Genomic DNA, 12,670 nt, shown 5'->3' on the forward strand with positions numbered 1-12,670 from the left:
GTTATAAGCACTTAGAGGATATAGTAAGGGAGTGCAGAAATCGACTAGCACGTGTCAAAACATGGCATTAATTCATTTAACTTCAATAGAGTGCACGTGTGTTTCACTACCATTTTTCTTGAAATTAAAGTTGCTGAGAAGGTTCACGATCGAATTTTTTTGTTTACTGAGACTCACTACCATTACGTGAACTAGCGAGTTTCAACAGTAGCATTTTAAGAAACGAGAGAATTTTTTGTTTTTGTCAACTCGAACGTTGTAGATAAAGATGGTAGCTATTAATTTTGTTAGTGTATTAGTATGACAAGCCTAGAATAACAACATTATTGTATAAATTTAAGTTACGGTTGCTAAGTAAAGCGCATACATTTTTTGCTAAGAAAACAATACAGCAAGATCCAAAGGATGATATGTAATGTCAGGTGAAATATAAATTATCTGACCACTTGGAAAAGAGATAATCTAAAATTTTAGGAATTATTACACTTTGTACCACACTATGAAAAAAATTGCATCATATTTTAATACCATAAGAAAAATGAACATAATACTAGTAATAAAATAAATTAACAGTAACGCAAAATTTTACACTTTGAACAAAATTTTCTGTCTTTTTTTAGATTATACACCAAGTATGTTAGCAGTCAACAAAAAAATCTAGTTGTGTAACATCCAAATTAGAGAATTTATAAAAAAGTGTACAGTTATGATAACTATTATTATCTTTATTATTCTTAAAATGTTCTCTTGTTGCTTTGAATAAGTTTAATTTTTTTAGTGTGTTATTAATTTTTATTTTATTGCTTATTTAAACTTACTATCTTTGTTTATATTCCAATTCTAAAAATCAATGTTTTGAAGAATTTAATACTTGTTAACTGAACTGATCAATTAGATTGAGAATATAAGTTAAGTTAAAATACATATTTAACCAAAGAATCAGCTCTTACATAGAACTAATGTAAATCACAGAATCGATTATTAACTTTAAACTTTTCGACTTGGATAAAGCTTGTATAAATCATATTTCTTACTATTTTTTTACTATCATGACATCTTGGACTTTGGTTGATAATATACATTTTCTATGGCAATATGTTTGGTAGGAATTGATAAAGATAAGAATGTTTCAAAGGGCAGCGTTACTATGATGGTGCTCGCAGTCTCTAATAATAAAACTTGTTACACACCATACATTTAGTAATAACAGATAGTTTCAACTTCTGTAATTCTAGGTGATAAGGCCCGATAGTTTTATCCCTAGATACTTCGTTTAAATGATTATATCATAAAACTGCCACTTCACAAGTGTGTTTTCTTCCAAGAATCGTTTTGCACTTCCCTGAAAGACTCTCTTCTTGCTCGCTTATCTTCGCTTATCTTTTTTCTTGGCCCTGAAACCTCTTGATAAAAAATTTAAGAAAATGGAGCCTTGAATCTTATCGATAATTCCATACGTTAGACGCTCGAGGCTGCAACATCATTGCCCTTAACAACTCTGACTTTTCAATTCGCACAATGTTTAGTCTGTATACTTGTTTGCAATTTTATGTGTGCGTTTGTGTGAGCCCTGCTGTAGTTTTTTGTCTCCATTGCTTATGTAGTTTAGTATTCTACACTCATTCTTTCATTAAATTGTGTAGAACCACTGTTCTCTTTCTATAAGTATTTTGCTTTTTTAATCATTTAGTTCCCTCTTATTGTGTGCTGAGAAAATAATAAAATTAATTGTATATGTGTTTTGACTTATACTACAATTAGCGTAATGTAAAACATTTTCAGTAAAACATTTTGCATCTATTCTTAAAATTTCTTAAAACAAAAAATTTTTTTTATTACATTTTTGTTAGAAATGAATGCAGTTCAATTGGTCACATAATAAGCTGTAAAAAGTAAAACGAATGTAACGATCTAGAAATATACCGTGCGTTTCATGCGTCATAAAATAATTGTTGACCTTAAAAAAGGGCTGTTGATATCTACTTTCTTAAATTATAAATAATAAAAAGGGCTATTTCTTGAAACTGTATGGATTTAAACTGCAAAAATATAAAAATAAAGAATTGTTTTTTTAATCTTACAAGTTAGCAACCAGAAAAATATAGTTATTGAGACTAATTCTTTTTTTTTATCGCCACTATTAATACAAATAGAAACTACACTACCTGTTAAGAAATATAGAAAATTTCAGTTTTTACTTTTAGAGTTTCTATGCAAAGCAAATCACTCACTTAACAGACTCTCCATTTATCGATTATAACGCTGCTGTTTTAATTTCGACAAATGTTCTGTGTCAGTTTCTTGTCGACAAAAATTGTATACATTAAATGCATTTAAAGGTTCTCTTCCAATTTGCCGTTTTGCGACTATAGTTATGATTAAAACTTGTGAGCCCTAAAGGCAATTTTCTGTCAACTTAGTTACACTGTAATATATTTATTTGCAAGGTTGTTCGACATCCAATGTTCCTTAAAAGGTTCAGTAAGCTGAACTGTTTTTTGACTATGGTTTTCAGAAACATCACTGCCAAGATACTTTAGGATGGTCTTTTCTGGCCTGCTGCTTCAGCACGAGACTGATCAAGGATAATATAACAACGCCTAAGATATAAGAGCTAGTTGTAGAACTCTTTTCCAACGTTTACTAGTATTAAGTTATAGACGCTGGTGTCTAAAGCACCTATTTTTGGTTGTTTTTTTGCAGAGCTCAGTTGCGTTGATGATCTAAGCTGGGGTAAGCTGAAAAGATTGCCCGTTAAAGACTGCTTCGTTTGTTTACGTTTATTCTTCTTTATGGTTGTTAAATTTGCCCAGCGCAAACCTCAAAGAAGATTGGTAGCTTCTAGTTAAATGCTTAGTGTCGAGAGAAATATAGTATGGTCAATTACTAGTTGCTGGCTTCAAGTCAACGAATCGTTGAAGAAAATAGTAGTAAATTGAAAAAATAGTTTAAAAACTAAAAAACACGCTTTTCGCACACACAAAAATAACATATTAATTGAGACATTTGGTTTGATGACTAAAGAGTTTTTCCTTTGCCAAATCTTAATTAGATTGCAGGTGAACATAAACAATTTCAGTATGTGATGAACGACTAGTAAGCACCTATGCAAAATGGTTATAATCATAATCATAGTAGGTAATCATCTTTATTAACCATTTACTATGATTTATTATGAAAGAAAGCGTGAAGCGTTCTGTCTAAAGCAAGTAAAGATTACTTAAATGCCTAACGCTATTCTTCATCATAAATCATAGTAAATATTTAATAAAACAATTTTGTCAAAAAAGGGTGAAAATTACATAAACGCTCCAAGCTTTCTTTCATAATAAATCATAGTAAATATTTAATAAAAATGATAACCTACTAATGACCACTTAGCATAGTTTATAATTTACCACTTATTACAAACTAAAATCGTTACAGTTCACCTGCGATCTTATAAAGATTTGGCAAAAGAGAAGCTCTTAAGTCATCAAACTAAGTGTCCGAATCATTTTGTGATTTGTAGTGCGTTCTAAGAGCATGTTTTTCAGTTTTTCAAACTATCATTTTTTTTGTACTTTTTAGTCTTATAGACAGTTGAACCCCCCCCCCGACGTTCATGTAGGAGGGCAAGGCTAATTACAAAAGGGTTGCGCCTAATACTCCAAGGTGACGCTAGCGACATGATATTTTTTACCACCCTCATACCATTCAGCCCTTCGGGCACATTCTACCTTTGCTTAGGTAAGATCTTATAGACTCACAGTCGAATCTTCGTATTCCTCTTGTTAATCTTCATTGATTGATACCGATGACATGATAATTTGGTAAGAAAATGTCACTTTGCATTATTTTTATTAAGCCCTTCTATTTTATACCTAAATCACAAGGCTGCATTTTAAATAGCTAATTCGCCACCTTTTGACGGCTGCCATGTTAGATTAAGGTCACGTGATTATTTTTTTTATATCCTAGTCAGCAAACACTTTCTTTCTGTATCTTGGATGTTTGCTTTGTTATATTTTAGTCACGTGACTATTTTTTATAATTCCTGATGGCAAATCCTTTCGTTTTATATCCATATAATGGGGGTGCGTTTCAAATAGCTTGTCCACCATTTTAGACGTCCGCCACATTGGACTTGTAAAGACGTTCCTAAGCTAGTCATGTATTGTCATAAGAACTCAGAGTGTACGCAACATTTTATCCTAATCAAACACAGGGAAGTCGGTCAAATTAAGATGCCAAGATTTTCTGACATACATTGTTAGTTACAAGGAAAGCTAATAAAAGCGTGTTTAAAAGTCTTTGTTGGCAATGTAATTTAACGTTAGGTGGCCCAAATTGGAATCGACAAGATGGATAGTTAAGCAGGGAACGTAAATACTTATAAAGGCCCTGACAAGAGCCAGTGCTAATACTTCCAATCATTTCTTACTAATATTTTTGATGATGGTGGGCCAGCCGTGAGTAGCTTGATTTTTACCCTTGAAATCTCTGGGCATGGAAATTTTGCTGAAGGGAAGTACGGCACTGGCCAAAAGATATCTCGTCTTCAGGTCATTCTCCGGTAGACCAACCGCTTATCTATGGTCAGAAAATGGGGCTGAAGAATACCTTCTCAGTGGGTATTCCATTGGAACAAAATACCAAGAAGGAGGCCTTTGTGGTTGCGTGAACTTCCTAGGATTATTTTTTTTTGGCTTGTTGTTTTAGTAAAATCTGCTCTGGTAGCACCAGGTAAATTAGAAGGATGGCTAAAAAACTTCAAAATGCTAAAGCAGGTTGTGCTGGACACGTCTTCTAATATTTCATCAGAGACGTTAGTGTTTACAACACCTTTTTTTTGGTGGCACTCGTCAATCCTGAGGTTTCCGAATCGCATTAATTGATTTAAGTCACTTGTCCATTAGAGAAGAGTGTTATCAGTAGCCAGGATATCCATTATAATAGTAGGGCTCCCTGATAGAAAAGGAACGTATACATAAGAAAAAAATGTCTTATTATTGCAGTTATCAGCCCTGACATAAAAAAAAGAAACCATTTAAAATTTGTAACATTTTTTTGTGTTTGTTGAGTTTCAACAATCTCATGAGCTTTTTTTATAATCTGCTCTACGGGTTTTCATTAGTGAGTGGGTTAGTATTGAAGTGCCCTTGCTTATTAATAAACTTAAGTTTTCTATGTACCAACACGGTGTTGAAATTATCTAGAGCCAAATTGAATGTTCCATCCAATTTTTCGAAGATCTCATCGATGTTCATGTTTCCTATGTCTATTATTTTAAGCGAAATTATTTCAAATCCTACTCCTGGAAAAATAAGCAAAGGCCTTATTTGCTTTTACTTACAGTAAACTTTTCTTTCAAGTCATGGACTAAGCGTTGAGGTGATAGGTTTTACCAAGCAATGTGTGGAGTGGTAAACGCCGAGCTGGCATTGACCTACTGTTTGAGCTTATGTCATATGTCATACGATAGTAGCGTATCTTATTCGTCTTTTTATCTTAAGTTCTGGTTATGGTCATTGTCAAACGTTGTCTATTTAATTTTTTTTCAATAATCAATGCATTCATCAAGATAAGAACCATTTGTTAATTAATAAAAATAATAAATCTCAAAATGTTTAATATAATTGAGATATAGGAAGGTTCTTAAATAAAAAAAGTTATTTAATCAACAAAGAAATTGTGTTTTATCTGATGATTTACTAAATTCAAAAGCTGGATAGAATTGATTTTAAAAATAGTATAAGTAATCGAGTTGTAGATTAGCATTTACAATGTTAATACAATTTATAGTTTTTCTTAACTAAACTTACTTCTATGATCGTTGATTAGCCACTGCTTGCGCGCATGCAGTCACAAGGTCTTACAAGGTTGACTGCAATGATGATTCTTATCCTGCATGTGAGTACTCGTGGTGATAATAATTATAAGGCCACTGCTTTTAACATTAGAACCCAAGTCGACGGTCCTTTCTTTCTTGTTCCTTCTTGATTAACTTTCTAGGAAAGCTTACAGTGGCTTAGTTTGCTCGAACTTTTCTCGCACTGATTAATCACCAAACTAATTTTTATATCTCCTTGAAATGCTAACACGTAGCTTAATCACCGACTTAAGTCTTTTATTAGCTAATAAGACGCCACATAACTCACTCTCCAACCTTTATAGTAACTTTGGAGCACTTGATGAAAGAGAAAAGGCAAATATTGTTATGTGCAAGGAGTTTTCATACTCCTGTGCTTAAGAAGGATGCGTCAAGTTGGGGATACGAACGACTTATCAGAGCTAAACTTAATTACTCTCAATTGAAACAAGCACAGTTGTGGTGCAATAATAACGCAGTAATTAATGGTTTAAACTGATCTTTTCTTATATTTTATGTTAAGCACAAGTTGCTGTCAAAATTGTGTATGATATTTCTTGTGGTCATATGCAGTAACGAATATTGAAGTTCTTGATTATTGACACTCTTGGATGAACTACTCCGGATTAATGTCATGCGATAAGTGCTTCATAAGATTGTTGGAAGTCGCACGCGTAGTTTAAGTTTTGCGATGGTAGCTTGTTTAAAAAAAATTAAGTTATATGTCACGCGATTGCAGAAGCAGGTGTATCGCTTGATGTTTTAATATTGCTGGGCTTTGGATTTTTATATTTTAGAAACAAAACTCTGTGTTCTAAAGTAACAAATATTATGTATATGACATGGGATGTCACATTACATTTTTTAAACAGGTTACGCTTCATTACATAGTCTTTTTTCCAAGCAAGCTTTGGCATTTGACTATCACGAATCAGATTGTAAGAAGTGCGAGCAAAAAAACTGTCAAAATCATAAATACGTGAAGAACCATACGGGATTTTTCGAAACCATGAAGGCTGATATGGCTATTTAAGTTGTTTAAAAAAAGGATAATTTGATTAAGTTAAATTGTAGGGTTAAAACTTGGCAACAAAGATAATTCTGCAATTGCATTTTTGAGATGCCTCCCACTATTTACTTTAAAAAAAGTGTCTGATCAAAATCACACAGTGAAAACGTTAAATACAAAGTTGTATGAAATGAAACTTTTTGCTACTTTATGACAATATCTTTCTAAAACTTTTTTTTTGTGTATAATGAAAGGCAAAGGCGATGAAAGTGAAAGGTGTCAAGAGGTAGGAGATAAATATGTTTTAAAATATTTTGCTGACGGAATACGCTAACAAGACATTAATTTGAAAGAAAAACTAGACAATATTATAAAACCTCTTTGAAAAGTGTTTTATAAGTGATGCCATGTGCATCAAGCCAAAGCAATGAGTCATTTAACAACACGGTGTGCAGTGAGAATTCCAAGTCCTCTTACTATGGTGTATCTGATTTTCATGCTTTCCGAGTCAATATAGACGTCTGCTAAAAAAAATTAGATACAAATTTATAGCTAGATCTTATGCTAAGCTCAATTTGCTACTTGGACAACAGACACAAAATTTTAGGAATACAGAGCATGAACGCTTGTGGTATAATAAAGAGAGAATGAGTCAGTACCAGGAAAGAAGTATCTTCTAGAATTCAAAAGAAGCAGGTCATCAAGAAATGTAGCTGCTATAAACAAAGAAGGAATTAGCTACAAATCTGGCTTAGGGTATCTTAACACTAGTGATATTATTGACGAGGCTAGTATAGCTGGTAATAAATATTTACAGATAAAAAATAAGATTTTAGTTGATGAGGAAAGTCATTACATTTATTCATATTATTATTTAGATAGATGCAAATATAAAGACAGTGTATTGATTGTTTTTGATGTTGAAACCACTGGACCTTACACAGACCGTGAAATCGCTTAGGTATTATTATTATTTTTTACTATAGTCACATATGAGTTGGTATATTTAAAAAAATTTCAGTCAAGCTTTTAGCTGCGTGTGGAGCTAAAACATATGGTTTGTACATCATGCCGACCACATATATGGCAAGAAGTGCTCGTAAGGTAACCATCATTACATTTAATAATAATAGAATGTTTGTGTAAGGCTGTGAAGTAATCACACGTTCAGCACTAAATAGTTTCATAACTTTTTTGTATTTTTAAAAATCTTTTTGAAAACGTGTATTTTACTAGCACGTAATGCATTTAGGTACACCTTCGGGGTATATAAATCATAGAAACTGATGAAATACACTTAGTGTACTAAATCAATTGTTATTCTTCATTAAATGATAAAAAAAATAATTAAACTTGCAACAAAACTTGGGTTCTCTTCAGAACTTTAAAGATTCGTCGAAGAATTTTGCGGTTCTCTATACATTTTCCAGGAACAGTATCTTTAAAGACAGAAAAGAAGGAGGTTTATACACTAACAAAGCTAGTTGCAAGTTTTCTCAGCTCTAAAGATACATAGGAAGCACACAATGCCTTAAATGACGGTATGATGTTTTAGAAATTAATTCTGAATAACAACCAGATTGATTTTTGTACAATAATCAAACGTACTCGCACTTTCTAAGTTATTTTTAGAGAAAAAGAAGCTAAACGGCAAAATAAAGATATAAAAAAGTCTGTGATTGAAATTATTTTATTTTTAAAAAAAAAAAGAATAATGGTTAATGCAGGCATTAGTCGCAAGATTCTTGAAGAAGCGTATGAAGCAGGTGGCTTAAACGGAATAAGTACTTATTAAGATAAAAATATTAATAATAAGCCATGAGTTACGAACAATAAGAAAATTATTAAAAGTTCATTCGATCAGTTACATTTGTTACAGAAGACGAAATAAATGTAGCCATCATTGTGTATTGTTTGCATATTTAGAAAAATATAGTAAAATTTGTTACGCATTTTTTACTGTGCTTTATAATTTGTTTTAATCTGTTCTTTATTAACAATAGTAAATCATATCTTGGTTAATGATTTAATATACATTCAACCAAATAAAAACTTTTATCGTAATGTATGTACACTAACAACTATATTGTTTACTTTGAGATGATTCGAGATTAAGGTGTCGCTCAACAGACCACTCGCTCTGCGTTGCCACTTCTACGGGACATGTTCAAACATTGAATTTTCTCATACATTTATCAAACCTATATTGAACAATTTCTTGTTAATTTACTTAGTATTATGATTGTTCACATATACTTCTCTTTATAGCATCGCGTTCTTCGTAAAATAATCTATCTTGTGCAGTTTTTTTACACATATTTATATTCTTTATATTTGCGTGAAAGTTACTTTATCATGCAACACCAAAGTAACTTACATGAAGACTGTGTTAAAATAAAATATTTTAAATCCAGAGAAAATTAAGTGTTTACCATCAAGTTTTTTTAATGCCATCGTAAAGTAGGAGGTTTGAATAACAATATTGTAAAGTTTCAGCTTCATCAATATTTTTAAGATTTTTTGCATAGTGCCACTTGAGCCTCCTTTATAGTTGACCAGTAATCTAGGTGCGTTATTATAAGTTTTTTTCATATAAAAGATTAAGTACTGGTTTATCTAGGTTTTGCAAAATTATGCTACTTTTAAGTTGGACAGTCTGAGGAACGGTCTGTTCCTTGCCCTGGACGTAGTAGTCGATTTGATATTTCATGACGACTATGTATGTTGTCCTGGGCGTTGTGGTTATCAGCAGATCATGATGGCAGTAGAAAGATTGTTTGTATTAGAGGATAAAGGAAAGAGGGAAAAAAACAAGTTTCAACCACTTGTACTTGAGGTAATCCTAAAATAAATAATAAAACAATCTTTTTCTACACAATAATAATGTCAATGGAATATGTTTTCTACATATTCCCAGTAAACCAAGGTATTTAACCTGTAAATAGTTTACATAAAATAAATATTTACTTCATACAATTTTCTTATCTAATCAACTATTTTGTTAATAATACAAGTAAAACTTAAGCCTTCTGAATGCTTATTGTCTGAATCTTGACGATAAATTTTACTTAATATTAGGTTGTACAACAGCTATCAACAAGAGAATAGAACGTATTTAGAGGAAAAAACATGTGAAACAACCTTTTTCATTGTTTGATGAATTACAAAAAATGAAAAGGTATAATACCAATAATGCATCATTCTAAGCAAAAATCATATAAAACAATAAAAAAACAGTTAACAATATATGCTAGTAAAATATGTTAACGTTATTGCAATGCATTAAATTAAATTGCTGAATTAAAAATATCATGGATCTTACCTGTATACGCAAAAGCCTGTAATTAGTCGCGTGGACTGTTGTCTCACTAATCACCAAAAAATATTCTTGATGGGCTTGCTTTGAATAAAAGTGACTGATGTCTCTTTCCGCAGTATGTAGGTTTAATGCTTCAATTGACAACTCTGATAAGCATGATATAAAGTGAGGGACTATTAGTCTTTTACCAGTCATGTAGGCTAAATACCTTAATTGTATCTAATAGCAAAAAATAAATATTCACTTTACACACAAACAAATACTGAGATATTTCATAATTAATGCCTGCATCAGTTATCTCGTGTGTGTGTAACGAAGATCAACGGAGGTAATCCCACGAAAACACACGCCAATTCATATGCACTCGTTTTAATACAGCGTTTGGAAATTGGTTTGTTCGTTAGCGTCATATAAACAAGGAGGACTCGTATCTCCCAATCTACTTGTATATATGACGGTACCGTAACGCACACCATGTTGCCAATTAAAACGCACTACTATGAATCTGATTAAACTACATCTTATTTCATTGCACAATTTAACTCTTAATCACGGAACATAAAACACATTACACTAGTCAATCATTGCACGATATCGACTAAGAGAATCAAAATTTATACATTTACAATTCAGAAAGCTCTCACACTTTACCTATTTAAAAATCTGGAAGATCACTATATGTGTTATGGTAAAAAGCTCATCTCTGACTGGATAAAACCTTTATTTATAAATTTTAATGCGGCTTTACTCTCAATAAATATTTAGCGTTATTTTCTAGACAACTGAAATTGTATTCATTCCATGCGTTTAGAGTTTTCCTTCCAATTTAACGTTATGCGACTTTTGTCATAGTTTAGACATTTCTGAGCCCTAAGGTCTCTTTTTTTCAACTTTATTAGGTTAGAGTATATTTGTTGGCAAGGCAGTTTAATGTACAATGACCCTAAAAAAGACCGGTAAACTTCTCAAGTAAACTCTTTCTTGACTAAGGATTCCAGCAAAAGTGATTGCCTTTATATCCTAGGATGATCTTCTCTGGCTTGTTGTTGTAGCACCACACTAATCAGAAGGAGAACTACAACGTTTGAAGCTTTGGAGCCTGTTATAAATATCTTTTCTAACATTTTCTGGTATAAAGTCAAAGACGTTGGTGTCTGAATTCCCGTCATTTTTTGCAGACTCAATTGTTTTAGTGATTTAAGATGAAGAGATTGGTTTAAGATGCTTGCCCATTGGAGACTATCCCGTTGGCTCAAGTTTATTTTTCCTTTATAGCTGTTAGGTTCTCCCAGTAAAGACCTCAGACAGGATTGATGATTCCTAGTTTTTCAGCCTTGTGACAAACAACTCCGCTCGTGACGTCTACCAGTGCATGATTGACTTGGTTTAATAGTGGCCGGTTTTACATAGTCTTTTATCTAACGACGAATCGTTTCCGGAAATGGTCGTAAAAATGTAGGTAGCCCGTAAACGAACTGATGAGATCGATGGTTAAGTAGGAAATCTAGACACCTATAATGGCCCTCAAAAGGGCTAGTGGTGCAATTCCCAGTTATTTCTTATTATTATTATTGATGATGGAGAGCCAACTGCGGGTAGCTTGACTATTATCCTTGGAGTATCTGTGTACAGAGACCATACTGTAGGGAGTTACGCCACTGACCAAAGAATATATTGTCCTTAGGTCGTTCCCCAGATAACCAACCACTCATCGTTAGTCGGGAAGCTGGGCCTGAAGAATACTTTCTCTGTAGGTATGCCATTGGGACGACCACTAAGAAGAAGGCTGTTGTGGCTGCACGTACTCTTTAGGGCTATCTTCCCTGGCTCGCATTTAAAGTAGAAAATTCTCTGATGGCACCAGGCTGGATGGTTAAATGGCCATCCAACTGGAAAGTAATAGAGCAGATTGTGCCCTGGCTAGCCACGTCTTGTGGTATTTCACCGGGGACAATGATGTTGCTTTTTTTCGTGGCATTCAGTTATCTTGGCAATCTGGGGTTAAAACCGATTTATTTAGCTCGCCAATGAAAAAAAAGTATCATCAGTAGCCGAAATGCTCAGTTTCTCAACTAATAACTCTTTTTTGGTGTACTGCCGATGAAAAACTACGATGATTAAGAACTCATTGGGGCATCTAATAACTACCCTTCACTATCTTTGATCGTGGGTCACTACAATTTGACGTCGATGCCACTTAGCGGATTCTACTGAACTAAGAAGCAAAACTAGCTTATTTTAGCAAAACTTTGAGCTTCTTGATCGCGATTGTAATGAACTTATTCAAAAAAAAAACTATGTTAAAGCCATCTCGGAATCATTAAGAATCCGTATGAAAAATTTTAGTGAAATCTATTGAGGAGTTTTCACGGTAAGCGATTACAACGGTTGTAGTAACTTAGCTTTATATATTAGTAAAAAGTGCCAGACGCATACCCCATTTAAATAGAGTTTTTTTTATTTATGCATTGCAAATTTTACTATTAATTAA

The 12,670-nt window shown here is 32.8% G+C and overlaps 1 protein-coding gene across 1 annotated transcript in view; it reads left to right on the forward strand.

The window, feature by feature from the left end:
- The window catches only part of LOC106641329 (uncharacterized), a 232,788-nt gene that overhangs the window by 139,885 nt on the left and 80,233 nt on the right, over window positions 1–12,670 (forward strand). The window lies entirely within an intron of this gene.

Source organism: Copidosoma floridanum, unplaced genomic scaffold (genome assembly GCF_036245765.1).
Source record: "Copidosoma floridanum isolate Cflo_tuat_1 unplaced genomic scaffold, Cflo_Japanese_pri ptg000013l, whole genome shotgun sequence".
Classification (NCBI taxonomy): Eukaryota; Metazoa; Arthropoda; class Insecta; order Hymenoptera; family Encyrtidae; genus Copidosoma; species Copidosoma floridanum.